At 48.9% G+C, this 14,651-nt stretch overlaps 1 protein-coding gene and 1 long non-coding RNA gene across 5 annotated transcripts in view; one reads left to right on the plus strand and one right to left on the minus strand.

Annotated features, from left to right (window-relative positions):
- The window catches only part of NFIC (nuclear factor I C), a 322,708-nt gene that overhangs the window by 169,538 nt on the left and 138,519 nt on the right, over positions 1-14,651 (plus strand). The gene's annotated exons all lie outside the window — the stretch shown is intronic.
- LOC144798776 (uncharacterized) overlaps positions 1-14,651 on the minus strand; it is a 127,977-nt gene that overhangs the window by 98,341 nt on the left and 14,985 nt on the right. Inside the window, exons 2-3 of the long non-coding RNA XR_013603640.1 lie at positions 13,986-14,053; positions 10,491-10,545 (exon numbers count right to left, since the gene is read on the minus strand). This is a non-coding gene — a long non-coding RNA (uncharacterized LOC144798776). The remainder of the gene's footprint in view (positions 1-10,490; positions 10,546-13,985; positions 14,054-14,651) is intronic.

Genomic DNA, 14,651 nt, shown 5'->3' on the forward strand with positions numbered 1-14,651 from the left:
CTAACCAAGGCTCTCCCCATCGCTGAAAGAGGCCTTGCGCCACGTCCGTGTTCAGACGCCATTCGTGATCCATCATGCACCGACGGCTGAGCTCGTCCGCCCTGGCCTTCAGAGAACCTGCCAGGTGTTGAGCCACCAGGGTCACGCCCTGGCGTTCCAGCCATTGCCAAAGGCGAAGAGCCTCTTGACAAAGGAGCCACGACCTCACCCTGCCTTGTTTGTTGCAGTACCACATGGCGGTGGTGTTGTCCGTGAATACCTGCACTACACTCCCCCGGACAGAGGGGAGGAATGCCTTCAGTGCTAGACGAATCGCCCGGAGCTCCAACAGGTTGATGTGGAGCCGGGTCTCCGCCGGAGACCAGAGGCCTCTGATCTCCGCCTCTCCCATGTGGCCTCCCCAGCCCTGGAGGGACGCGTCCGTCACAACCACGTGCTCCGGTTGGGGAAGGGAGAGGGATCTGCCGCTGACCCAATCGCGGTCCGTAAGCCACCACTGCAGCTGTCTCGCAGTGCCCTCCGAGATCAGGACGTGGTCGGATAGGTTGCCCTGATGCTGGGCCCACTGAAACTTCAGGTCCCACTGCAGAGCCCGCATCCGCCACCTGGCGTGATGCACCAGTAGGATGCAGGAGGCCATCAGCCCCAGAAGCCGCAGCGTCAACCTGACCGAAACCCGGGATAACGGCTGAAAGATGGGAATCAGAGCCTGAATATCCCGGACCCGCTGTTCGGGCGGATAAACCCGAAACCGCGCAGAGTCCAGAACCGCTCCGATGAAGAGGAGCTTCTGAGAGGGGCACAGGTGTGACTTCGGCACATTGATGGAGAACCCCAGCAGGTGCAGGAGGTCTGCCGTCGTCTGGAGGTGGCTGACGACTGTCTGGGGCGAGCACGCCTTCAACAACCAGTCGTCGAGGTAGGGGAAAACTGAAACCCCTAACCTGCGCAGATGAGCTGCAACCACCGCCATCACCTTTGTGAACACCCGTGGGGCGCTGATAAGGCCGAAGGGGAGCACGGTAAATTGAAAATGCTCGTGGCCTACCATGAACCGCAGGTAGCGCCTGTGGGCAGGCAGGACGGGGATATGAAAGTCTGCGTCCTGCAAGTCCAACGCTACCATCCAGTCTCCTGGGTCCAGGCCAGCCAGGACCTGAGCCAGTGTCAGCATCTTGAACTTCTCCTTCCGGAGGAAGCCGTTGACGTTCCGTAGGTCCAAGATAGGGCGTAGGCCCCCTTTGCCCTTCTTGGGTACCAGAAAGTAGTGGGAGTAGCAACCACACCTTACTTCTGGCCCAGGAACGCGCTCGATGGCCCCCTTGGCCAAGAGGGCCGTAACTTCCTCCTGCAGAAGTCGCAAATGATCCCCCGATACACGGTGGTTCTGCGGTGGCATGGCTGGAGGAGTCGCCTCGAAGGGGAGGGAGTAGCCCCTTCGGACGATTTGCAGCACCCACCTGTCCGATGTGACAGTGCGCCAGTGGAGGTGGTGATGGCGAACCCTGCCCCCCACTGGCGTCACATGGGCCTGGAAGCACGGACTAGGAGGGTTTTGAGGCGGATGCTGCGGGGGAAGGTGTGGACTGACCTCGCCGCTGCCCCCGACCGCCCGGACGGCGGTTCCCATGGCCGCCACCGCGTTGGGTATTGCCCTGCGGTGCATGGCTGGCGGCGCGTGTGGGCGCACCCCTTCCGTGGCCACAAAAGGAGTGAAAGGCAGCCGATTGCTGGCGCTGGCCCGAGAGGCTCAAGGACTTGGCTGTAGCCCTGGAGTCCTTAAAGCGCTCAAGCGCATGGTCTGCCTTGTCGCCAAAGAGGCGACGGCCATCGAACGGCATGTCCATGAGCGTGCTCTGGACATCTGCCGAGAAGTTGGCGGACCTCAGCCAGGCGTGGCGTCTGACCGCCACCGTCGTTGCCATCGCTCTACCCAGCGAGTCAGTGGTATCCAGCCCACACCTGATAGAATACTTGGCTGCATCCCGGCCCTCCACAAGGGCTTGGCCGAGTTTGACCCGTACCTCCAACGGACACTCTGGCAGCACTTCCGCGACCTTATCCCACACAGAGTGGGTGTAACGTCCCAAGAGGCAGGCGGTGTTGGAAGACCGCAGGCCTAGGCTAATGGATGAGAAGATCTTCTTCCAATACTGGTCGTACCTCTTGGATTCCCGGTCCGGGGGGGCGGACGGGAATGCGGTCTGGGAATTGGAGGCCTGGATGACCAGGCTCTCGGGGGTAGGGTGGGAGGACAGGAAACATGGGTCGCCCGGGGCTGGGCGGTGGCGCCTGGCCACGTTCCTATCTACGGGCGAACCCGTAGCGGGCTTGGACCAAGTGCCCAGAAGAACGTCGGTCAAGGCCTCATTAAAGGGCAGCAGAGGCTCGGCCGAGCTTGACTGCGGTTTAGACCTCAGTGAGAAGGTTAGTCCTCACGGCCGCGACGGGGAGATCAAGGCCCAAGGCCTTGGCAGCCCTCATCAGCACCACACTATATGTAGCCCCCTCCTCCGTAGCCACGGTAGGAGGGGAGACAAACCCAGTGTCTGGAGAGGTGTCCAGGCCACTGGCCTCCCCAAGGTCTCCTGTCCAGTCCTCATGAGACTGACACTCCCTGGTCAGAGGGTCCTCAGACCCCTCCCAGTCCTCTTCATCACCCATCTCCTGAAATTCAGCGTTCTCAACCAATGGGGCCTGTTCATAAAAGTGAAATTCACCAAACGACGTCTGGAGCGGCGCCCAGCGGGGCCGTCCCGACGGCTGAACAGGAATGGAGGTAGGACCGGGGCCGGCGCCGCCCGAGGACGGCGCCGGAGGCGACACCTGAGGGTCCGACGCCGGGGAGGTCGTGAGATCTACCGGTGACGAACCAGATCCCGAAGGGGGACCAGCGGCGCCCTGCGGCGCCGGGCCCGAAGGCGCCGGCGGCGTCGGGACAACTGGAGCCCTCGGCGTCGGGATAACGGGGACCTGCGGCGCCGGGCCCGAAGGCATCGGCGGCGTCTGGGCCGAAGCACCCGACGGCGTCGGGGCCGGAGCCGCCGACCCGCTAGGGGCCCCAGACGGGTCCGCTGGGCCCGGAGGCGCCGCGGAGCCCAGGAGAGAGTTTCCTCATGGCCATGAGGAAGCGCTCGATCTCCTCCGGCGTCGCGTTCAGCCCAGGGACCGGAGGGTGTGGAGCCGGACGCGGCGCCCGCGACTCCGACGGAGCCGCGTGGGCAGTGTCACCCGAACCCCCGGCCGCATCGTGCGAGCGTCGGGGGGAGTCCGAGGAGCGATGACGCCGCTTGGACTTCTTGTGCCGCTTACCTGACGACGACTTCGACCCGGAGGAGTGCGGCCTACTCTCGGAGCTGTGGTGGCTCCGAGCCCGCGACCTGTCCCTCGACCTCCCATGGGATCGGGACCTCTCACGGCGCGGGACCGACTGCCGGAGTTCGAGTCGCCTGCGGGACCGCTCCCGCCTGGCTTTCGAGGAGAGGGCCCGGCAGTCGGAGCAGGCCTTGTCGTCGTGGTCGACGCCCAAACAGGACAAACAGACGCGGTGAGGATCCGTGACCGACATCAGACGGTCGCAATCGTCACAGGGCTTGAAGCCGGGCATCCCTACGGCACCGTTCGGAGTCGAGAGACTTCGAAAAGCAATCAAAAAGGATCAAAAAAGTTAGTCAAAATGACTAGGGTTACTGCTTTTTCCAGATCTGCGCTTGCTGGCGCGGAAAAAAGAAGAACTGACGTCAGCACGCGGAGGCGGCGTCTAAGTACTCCGACGATGTCATCACGGCGCCCACGACGCCACCAACGGACGCGGAGCCGCAGACGACGCCTACCGACGCGCAAGGGTACTGCTATGCAAAAATTTCCGGATCCAGTCTGACGCCTGGGGATATTCTAAGGTAAGGAATCTAATACTAACGTGTCTCTTTCAGATTTTCTGTATTTATCCACAGGGAGCCTTAATTATGTTATAGGTTTTGGAGAGCGCAAAGCTGCCCCAACACCGGGCCTTCCCAGCGCTAGGCCTATAGAACACACAGCTGCAACTGCCAACACCCCAAAGGATGGGGAGAGGCGCTGGATGGAGAAAAGCCATGTCTTGAGAGATTTCCTAAAACATAGATGGTTTTGGATGCTTTTGATGGAGAGAGGAAATTATGTGCGTCTCGGTCTATATATCTGGAAGTAGAACCACATATGCACCGTTGTGTCATCCAGGGTCAGCTCTTTGAATTGACGCACTTGCTCACATCTTTGCATCGTGCATGAACCGATATGTGTCTGGTGGTCTCGCATCACGCAGAACAGGAAATGTCTTAAGATCGACGCTTGCACCTTTGCTTGCATGGCTGGATCTGTCTCTTGAGGTACATACTTGCACCTTTGCAGAATCTAAGCCAATATCTGTGATTGGAGAGTTGCACGTGCTCCCTTGCATCTTGCATGGATGACTCGATTTATGTCTTAGGTTTCATGCTTGCACTCTTTCACAGTGATTTGCTGGAGTTCATACTTGCACCCCCAATAGGACTGAAGACAGAAAATATCCTCCTGGTTTTCTGCAAATCCCTAAAAACCTTGCTGTTTAACATGTAGTGGCCCTTCTTTTTCGTTCCCCCACGCAGGCTCACACTTCAGATTTGAGCCGCCGCGCATAGACACCTCCGGGTATTAGCTCGCGTTATAAATCCCAATTTCATTTAATTTCATTTCACCCTGGCTTCACACTTGACATGATCTGTGTCTGGAGTTCATGCATCGCCGAATCTATGCTTAAATGTCTAGTTGTGCACACTGACCTTATGCATCTCTTGATGCATGCCATAAGGTTCATGATTGCATTGTGCATGACAAAATCTGTTTTGTAGGCTTCATATTTAAAAATTTGCTTCATGCAAGGCTGAATTTGTTTTGTTGTGTCCATCTTTGCAAAGTTACATCATGTTTGGCCATAAATGTTTGGAGGGCCAATACTAGCCCCTCTGCATTATACGTGGTGGACGTCTTTTGCATGATCCGCGTTTGCATCATGTACCGCTGAATCTGTGCAGCTGTTCGATATTTGCACCTTTCCATCATGGACAGGCGTATATGTGATATACAGGATCTGTGGTACAAGATCCATGTTTGTACCTTTGCATCAACCACTGTCAACCACTGTCAGATCTATGTTACATGGTCAATAGTTACACTGTTCCAAAAATGCAATGCTAGGTCTGTGGTACAGCATCAGTATTTGTACCGTTGCACTGTGATCGTCTGGATCTGTGTGGAAGCGTCCATACCTGCACAATTATGTGGTGAATAGCGGGGTATGTGCGGTAGGGTCCATATGCCCATCCTCGTATTGAGGAAAGCCGCATCTGTTCTTCAAGGCCCGTATTTGCATTGTTGCATCATGCACAGACATATATGTGGGGAGAGGATGTAGCCTTGTGGCTAGAGCGGTCGAGTCTCGGCAACGACGCTCAACATCCTGTGATTCTGGGCACATCACTTAATCTCCCTGTGACTAACAAAAATGAATGTGTCCTTATGTAACGATACTGGTGCTATGTAAAGCGCTTTGATACCCGATATCTTCGGGTCTAATTCGTGTTATATATAAAACTCTAATATATATATATAAAAAAAAAATATATATATATATATATATACATATATATATATATATATATATATCCGAAATTCCCCTCTAACAAAGAAGGAAGTGGCTGCACTCGCGTGGTGTCATATAAGAATTTATTTACACGTTAACAGGACGCGTTTCGGCAAACGTGCCTTTTTCCCCTGTGTCCTATGGGTTACAGCCTCTTTATTGGAACCTCCGTCATGGATGAAGGGTCTGTGTCACAGGGTAAATATTTGCACCATGGCACCATGCATGACTGGACCCGTGTTACAGAATACCCCTATTTGTGGCTTTGTGTCATGCAAAGCTATGTCTGTGCACAGCTTCCATTTTTAGGCCTTTGCACCATACACAGTTGTGTTTGCATAAATGCCTAGGTGTATCTGCGTACAGGGTCCATGCCTGCACGTTGCGTAGTGCAACGTTCACTCACCCTCACTCACGTGAGCAAGCAGCCTGAAGCTGACCTCAAGGCTCGCTCCCTCCCAGACCAGGGCTCAGGGCCAAAAACTGCCCATACTCTCCTGGGCTTGCAAGCTGCCTTCAGAGTTGCGAACGTGTTGTAAATAGATTTCATGTGGACTTTATTTTTGTGGTTTTTTTGTATCTATGTCAAGAGATGTACACATATGAGACTCACATGGGCGTCAATTCACCAAAATGCCAGGGGTAGCAGAAGGGACATGACACACCATTTAACCTTAACTTTGACTCACGCACACATACTAACACATTCACGTAGTCCCTCTTAGATAAACACACTCACCTGCAAGGATGCATACAGCATACATTTAAAAGCATTGTTTACGTACCTTAGCTGTCAGATAGTCATATTCCAGCTCATTATACTCCACTTTGTTTTACACTAATAGTGAATAATATTATTCACTATTTGTGTAATAAAACGTTTGTTAGGAAACCATGCTCTAAACGACATCCACAAGGACAAGCTGCTCCTGTGTTCCAGGCACTGATTTTGCCACCTCTGAAACCAGGGGTAGCAAAGGGGAAGGCAGGGGTCACAGCTGCGACCGGCCCTAAATGACAGGGCGGCTGGTCAGACATGAAGGTTCACTCTTTCCTGGCTTTGCCTTCATCTCCGTCTCCCTTCTCTCCCTTCATCTGCCTCTTCTTCAATGAGACTTGTGTTGTAAAACACACAATGGCCGATTCACAAAGCTATTTGCATGCACCTTTGCAACTCGCATATGCAAATGGCAGTTTTACCATGATGCAAAACCGCTGTTGGGATTCACAACAGGGCCGGACTGAGAACCAAAACCGGCCCTGGCAAAGTGCTCGGCCGCCTGGCCACCCCCCCACAGGGCGGTTGAGGGTACTGCCGAGCTCTTTGCCATGGCCGATTTTCGGGCGATTTTGTCACAGGGACGATTTTGCAGCTATGCTGCAAAAACGGCCCTGAAACAAAAACGGCCCCCAGGGGCCCAAAACCGGCCACCACCAGTGCGGTGCACCGGGGGATTGCCCGGTGCCCGCTATGGCCAGTCCGGGCCTGATTCACAAAATGTGGTTTGACTTGCGCAACATGATTGTGGATTAGTGGCGTGTGTGTCCTAGGGTGGGAACGCCTTTAAGGTGTTTGCGCACTGTAATGTGCTTGTTTTGGGTATTGACAAAGGTGTAATGACACATTCCCACCTTGGAAATGGTCAGACACGTGCAGCTGTTGAGGACAGAGGTAAGTACCCCCTTTCCAAGGTAGGAATAGAAAGAGAACACAGCTCAATATGAGGGGCTTTGAAAGGAAAAGGTTTATTCTCCTGGAAAAATGCAATAGGTCTCGCATTTGTGAGACTTTAAGCTATTTACATTGTAAATGACAATGTTTTTTATTTATCTGTTTTGATAATTAACATATACATAAAAGGCATTGTCATTTACAATGTCAATAGCTCAAACTCAACTATTACATTGCAAAGAAGCGGCCGCCATTGTCCCGGGTTGCTTGGAAAGTAAAAGCGCGTTGCAGGAAAGCACGTCGAGCCTGCAGAAGGCGAAACTCATTAAAGAAAATAGTGCTTACAGACTAAATAAGACGTACTGTGTAACAACAGAAGTAAAAGGGTCAGTCCTCATGGGAGGTTACAAATCAAGACAAGGCGGTACTAAGGAGGAACTAACAAGCCTAATACCGAATCAGAAGCCAGCAGTTATGAAGGTCAATGACACAAGCCAATTACAAATATGAGCGGAGAGTGGGCAGGGCTTCAAGTCCATACTCAAATACAGCATTCCTCGCAGAGCAGCACATGCGCTGCCCAGGCTCGACCTAAAAAACTGTTGTTACACACTGGGGAATGCCTTTTCTCACGTGCCTTTATGCACTCCACGCGATGACACATATTGAAATGACTTTGCATGATCATGTAGATTTCACAAAAGTTTTCTAAGAGTAAGGGGAAACCTATCACGATTGCATGCACCCTCTCGGAAAACTTTGTGAATTCCCAAAAATCAGAAGTCTTTGGCCATGCATGGCCAAGTTACTGAGGGTGTAGATTTGCATTGTTTATGATATGGGCTGATAGTGTTCATTCTGTTGTAATGAATTGTGTAGTCCCCTAAACACTTCCTCTCTGAGGCCCTAATCCCACCCTAAACTCCCACCTGTGCGGCTCCATTCCAGAAGGGACTGTCAGACTATCAATTCCAATATCAGCGTACCTCTTCATTGTTTCAAAAAAGTGCAAAAAAAGGTGTACAATTGTTTATCGGTTTTGTAATAAGAAGTGAAGGAAATGGTGTTTGCACCAGGAGCAAAAGATGGAATAACTGAATGTACAACTATTTTGCTTACATAGTAATAACTTTGAAAACTGAACTAAGAATATTTTTGCGACACGAAATCAGCGTACTTTAAAAAATATATATATATATTGATTTTTCCCCGTTTTTATGAGAGGTAAGGATACACACAGATTTGATAAACCAAGGTTACAGTACAACAGAAAGCTGTGCAATTACAGTAAACATAAATAAGGCATGTTAGACAACTTTAAAGCATATAGCATATAAATCAAATGACAAACAGACGGGAATAAAGAAAGCATTTACAATGGGAGCTTACTTATCAATGCTTGGGCAAGCGCTTTTACGATCAACCCCCGATTATGCCTAAATCCATTCAGTTATGGGTGACCAGATCTTAGCTCCCAACACTTTCTTCCTTATACCTTTGATTTTATATATTGAAAACTCCAGATTATACATGGCTAATAACCTTGAATGCCAACATCCAAAAGTCGGGGGGTCTGGGCTAATCCAGTCCTTGGTTATACAGGCCCTTAGCACTGCCATACAAATAAACAAAAAAGATGTACTGGCTTGTGATCTGGCAATGTCGGACCCTACACCAATCAACACCAATCCCCCCGTTATACATAGAGAGGTTCCCATTATTAAGCCAAGACACTGCTCAGTTTCCCTAATAAGCTCCCCAAGCTTAGGACACAGAAAAAACATATGCAATGAATCGGCTGAAAAGAGGCCGCATCTATTACAGTTGACACCTGCGGACGTCCCCCATTTAGAGATCTTGCTTGGGGTATAATACAAATCAAACAGGGCCATATAATGTTGGTAGCGCAACCTCCCCGTAATCAAGACTTGATTAGCAAGTCCTAAGGAATCAATGATATTAACCTCACCCCTCATTTTCTACCCCACTTCCCTTGACATAAAACTAAGTCATCCAGAATGTATCTAGCACATGAGTATAATATTGACGAAATCAGCTTACTCAGAATTGTTATTATATAACTTGTATAAACCAGGTTGCTATACATATTTAAAAGAAAAATATTATTCATGGATTGTGGTTTTTTGATAAAACTCAATGAATCACTTAAATTGATTTATATTCAGCATCACTGTGTATTTTGCTATGCCGTTCTAATCTATATCAGGTAATGCTGTTTTGTCAACATTTTATAACACACGTATTTATTTATTTATTTATAGTATTTATAGAGCGCTCTGCAACCCTACGGGCATCCTGGCACGTATACCCTTGTATGGCCTTGTTGTGCTTTGATTACACGGGCACCCTTCCGCTTGGCTTCAGGATTTAAATTTGAGTGGATTCAGGGCGGTGTAGGATCACTGAGATTTGTCAGTGTAGGGAATATTGTGTTGTGCTACATGTTGTGCAGTTATAGTAAATACCATGCCTGGTGCACATGCATTAGGGCTCTGTTGACTAATTGCCACCATGATGTTTGTATGGTTGTCCATTGCAGGGACAGAAGTGATAGTGATATTGGAAAGCCTGATTTGCAAGCTGTAGCGCTATAATACTGTGTTATAAAACTGTGCTATACTGCTGCGCTATAATACCACATTTCGCTCTGTATGTTGCATATGGATTTGCAATCTGCTTTTTTCATTTCTCCTCTGGTGCCGGTACAGGGATCTCTGTAGTGGGGTTTTGTTCTAAAGTGAGTTATGTACTTACATCAGTTATATAATAAGCATTAGAAAAGTCAATAAGTCTTGCTGTAATGTTGCAACACACGTAAACAGAGGCATTCGCAGACTGTTGATTATTTGAAATAAAAACTGAATGTGAAAATATTGTGTAATGAATGAGTGTATTTTTCAAATGTAAAATAGTCCCTCATGCTTTGCAATGGAAGCACTTCCTGGAAGGCGGAATGATACATGGAATAACAAATAGCATGAGGTGAGAGAGTTTTACTTCTCTTGGTGGCGCCAAAGGCCACCCTATGTAGATTTTAAAGCCATTTTAACAATATACGTTAACGATAGTTAAGCTGTCAAACTAGACCTAACAATCGGATTAAAAATTGGCTATGGAAAAAAAGCCTTTTACATTTACCTGAATAATTGACATTCACATCTCCAAATTCTGTGGGGTCTACGGAGTTTAAGTTCTGTAAGAAATTTACAGCATAGTGAGGTCTGGTAAATGTTTTGCTTGGGCACTTGTGTCTAAAACTCTAGAAATGGAAACTTTCAAATTAATATTCTGTTTATTTTAAATCTAGTTTGCTTGGAGTCTATTAGAGTGAAAACGATCATGCAGTTGTATGATGCAAATTATCCTGCTCTGCGGGAAAAGTATTGCCCTGGTGAAGAGAATTCGGGAAACATAGCAAAATAGCGGGGTCAAAAATTGGCAAATGTAAAAAACTTTACTGGTGGAAATTTTTTTTTCCATTCCCCTAAAATTGACCCGAGGGAGCAGATACAAATAGAGAGGGTACAGAGGGTGCAGATACAGAGGGACAGATACAAAGAGAGGTGTTACAGAGAGAGCAGATACAAAGAGGGCTGGTAGAGAGGGAACAGATACAAAGAGAGCAGGTACAGAGAGAGCACATACAAAGAGAGCAGGTAGAGAGAGAGCAGATACAAAGAGGGCTGGTAGAGAGGGAACAGATACAAAGAGAGCAGGTAAAGAGAGAACAGATTCAAAGAGGGCTGGTAGAGAGGGAACAGATACAAAGAGGGCTGGTAGAGAGGGAACAGATACAAAGAGAGCAGGTACAGAGAGAACAGATTCAAAGAGAGCAGGTAGAGAGAGAGTAGGTACAGAGAGAGCAGGTACAGAGAGAGCAGATTCAAAGAGAGCAGGTAGAGAGAGAGCAGATACAAAGAGAGCAGGTACAGAGAGAGCAGATTCAAAGAGAGAAGGTACAGAGAGAGCAGATTCAAATAGAGCAGGTAGAGAGAGAGTAGGTACAGAGAGAGCAGATACAAAGAGAGCAGGTAGAGAGGAAACAGATACAAAGAGAGCAGGTACAGAGAGTGCAGATACAAAGGGAGCAGGTACAGAGTGAGCAGATACAGAGGAAGCAGGTACAGAGAGAGAGAGAACAGATACAGAGGGACAGATACATAAGGAACAATGCCTGGAGGCTGTGGTGGCTCCTCGAGGGAGTGCTGTGGGGCGGGGGAGAGGCAGGGTGTGGGTAGTAAACTCTGTAAATGGGTTCAACAAAGTTGAGTAAAGAAATAAATAAACAAATCAAATTACATTGCGCACGCTGCAACGTCAAATTGGTGATGTAGCTCGCAATGTAATTAGTTGTATTTATTTATTTCTTTACTTAACTCCGTTCGGTCATATTCTGGAGTTTACTAACCCCCACCCTGCCCCTCTCCCGCCCCGCCCCACAGCACACCCTCGAGGAGCCGCACTGCCTGGGGCAATGCTCTGCCAGGACCAGAGGGAGCAGATACAAAGAGAGCAGATACAGAGGGACAGTAACAGACGGAGCAGATACAGAGGGAGCAGATACAGAGGGAGCAGATACAGAGGGACAGTAGCAGAGGGAGCAGATACAGAGGGAGCAGATACAGAGGGAGCAGATACAGAGGGAGCAGATACAGAGGGACAGATACAGAGGGAGCAGATACAGAGGGACAGATACCGAGGGAGCAGATACAGAGGGGACACGGCCTGAGGCAGTGATCTGCCAGGACCAGGAGGAACAAATACAAAGAGAGCAGGTAGAGAGGGAGCAGATACAGGGGGCAGGCAGAAAGAGAGCAGGCCAGGGCTCGAGTCGGGAGACCACGCGGGTGGACGGCGTCCCCCCACTTATTTTACAGGGGGGACGCCATCCCCCCTGCCAAATAGCTGGACGTCACTCTTTGGCCTCTCTGGGACGAGGAGCTCGGCACCTTTCATGACGTCACTTCTTGTTGTGACGTCACTTCCGGTGACAGCGTCCCCCGCTTCTTTTTTTGCGACTTGTGCTCTGGAGCAGGCACAGTGGAGAGGGTACAGAGGGAGAAGTTGCAGGGGGCAGGCAGAAAGAGAGCAAGGGAGAGGGTACATAAGGAGCAAGTACAGGGGGCAGGCAGAAAGAGAGCAGGCACAGTGGAGAGGGTACAGACAGAGGGAGCAGATTAGATACAGGGGCAGGCAGAAAGAGAGCAGGCACAGGGGAGAAGGTACAGAGGGAGCAGGAACAAGGGGCAGGCACAGTGGAGAGGGTACAGAGGGAGCAGACAAGGAGAACCTCCGCCTCGCCCCCTCTCTCTCCTCTGTCTGGCTCCCTCCCTCCGCTCCGCCCCTCCTCCCTCCTCCCCCCTCCCTCTGGCTGCAGTCCAGCTCCATGCAGCGATGCAGGTCACATGGGCTGCAGCTTCAGAAAGGGCCCCTTGTCCTCCAAGGTGGATTTGCTGATGACATTGGGGAAATGTTGATCTTTGCCACATTGCAGAGCCTGCCTCTGCCAAGCGGGCTCCGGGGGGTCGCGCGAGGACAGCGGTGCCAGGCCACCCCCCTCACAGAAGCACCTTGCACTCCGAGAGCCTCCCCTGCCTGGCAGCTGCCACTAGGCCCCACGACACAGGGGCGCCTCAGTCCTAGGACATGCTCACAGCTTCTCTGATTACATTCACACTCTCCCAGCCACCCCCCCAACCCCCCTCAAACATGATCCATGTGTACTAAGCAGCAGACACCCACTGACAGGCCAGGGCGCGGATCCCCTCTGTGCCCATAAAGTGGCACCCGCAGGTGCCTGCTGTCAACGAGAGAAGAAAAGTTAGAATATTGTCTTCATTGTTTTTACTTCACAAGCTCAGCTCTCACTAAGCTGTGGTACCGCACAAGGTCAAGAGAGAAGAACAAGCTGGGGCAGATGAAGCAGAAGAAACAGGGAAAGTAGCAGTTTCCAGAAATAAAGAGGCAATAAAAAGAAAGGGAAACAAAAACGCATGCATGGAGTTAAAAACAGACATTCAAGAAGTTTAAACGTAAAAAATAAACATGCTGGAGAGTTAGAGGCGAACAAGTGCCACATACGAGAAGGGCGGAACGCGAACAGTAACACACACAAATGTGGAAGAAATAATAAAAGAAGAAGAGAGACTATAAATAAGAATCTAAGACGTAGGAAAAGTATGTTAAAATGAACAGAGTGGATAAGTAAAATATAAATAAAGCAACATGCAGGAAAGGTAGGAAGAAACTGTGCACCATGTGTGAAATGAAAAAGGAAGCATTGTAGCACGCAGAAAAAGCAGAATGAAACGCAGATTAAGTGTAGGAAAAGTTTTATAGAATAATTTTCAGGTACCGTAAATGTATAAGAGAAAGAACATGGCATAGACAACTTAGGACTGGGAAGGTAATGCGATGTAGATAGAATTCAATGTAGGAAAAATTAAACAAAACTTTTCTTCAGGAGGGTTGGAAATAAAAAGATCACATGAGAGAAAATTAAACAAAAAACTAAAAGGTTGGAAAGTAGAAGTGAAAAGTAACATGCAGAAAAAGAAGAAGAAACAAGTACTGCATGTAATGTAGAAGGAAACACTATTAGCAAAATAATAAAAGTGAACAGAGGGAACTTACCAGCATGGAAGAAATCCAAAATAAGTATTCAACAATTGTAGAAGTTGAAGGAAAAGTAGCAGGAACCACTAAAGGAAAGACAACATAACAGGGCAAGTATAAGTGAAAAGCTAAACGAAAGAAAAGTAGAAATAATGAAACAAAATGTTGTAAAATATGAGGAAATTAAAGAAGCATGCACAATTAGTAGAAAACCGAGTAACATGCAGGAAAAGTTGAGGAAACTGACTGCGCATAGCAGACAGAGAGAAACTATTCTGCAGGAAGAGCAGAAGAAAATAGCAACAACATTTATGCAGGCAAAGTAGTAGAAAATAAAAAAAATAACTTTCAGCAAAAGTAGGAATACACTGTGTGGCATGCATGAAAACAAACAAGCAAATGCAACTAAAAGTAGAAAGAAGCATAGTAACACAGAGGAAAAAGTAGAAGGGAATGAAGCAGCTTAGACGAAAATCAGAAGGAATCAAAAACAACATATGAGAGAGAAGTGAAAAGAGACTAATCGTAACAAATGTAGATGACCACACAAACATAAATGTAGGTTTATGTCAATACTAATAACTTATATTTGTATCCACTGCTTGCTTTTGCATACTTCATTTTATCATAGCCCAATAAAGAACAAGTTTTACTATTACCCGATTCAACAGTACTAACTCTATC

This window comes from Lissotriton helveticus, chromosome 12 (genome assembly GCF_964261635.1).
Source record: "Lissotriton helveticus chromosome 12, aLisHel1.1, whole genome shotgun sequence".
In the NCBI taxonomy this organism is placed as follows: Eukaryota; Metazoa; Chordata; class Amphibia; order Caudata; family Salamandridae; genus Lissotriton; species Lissotriton helveticus.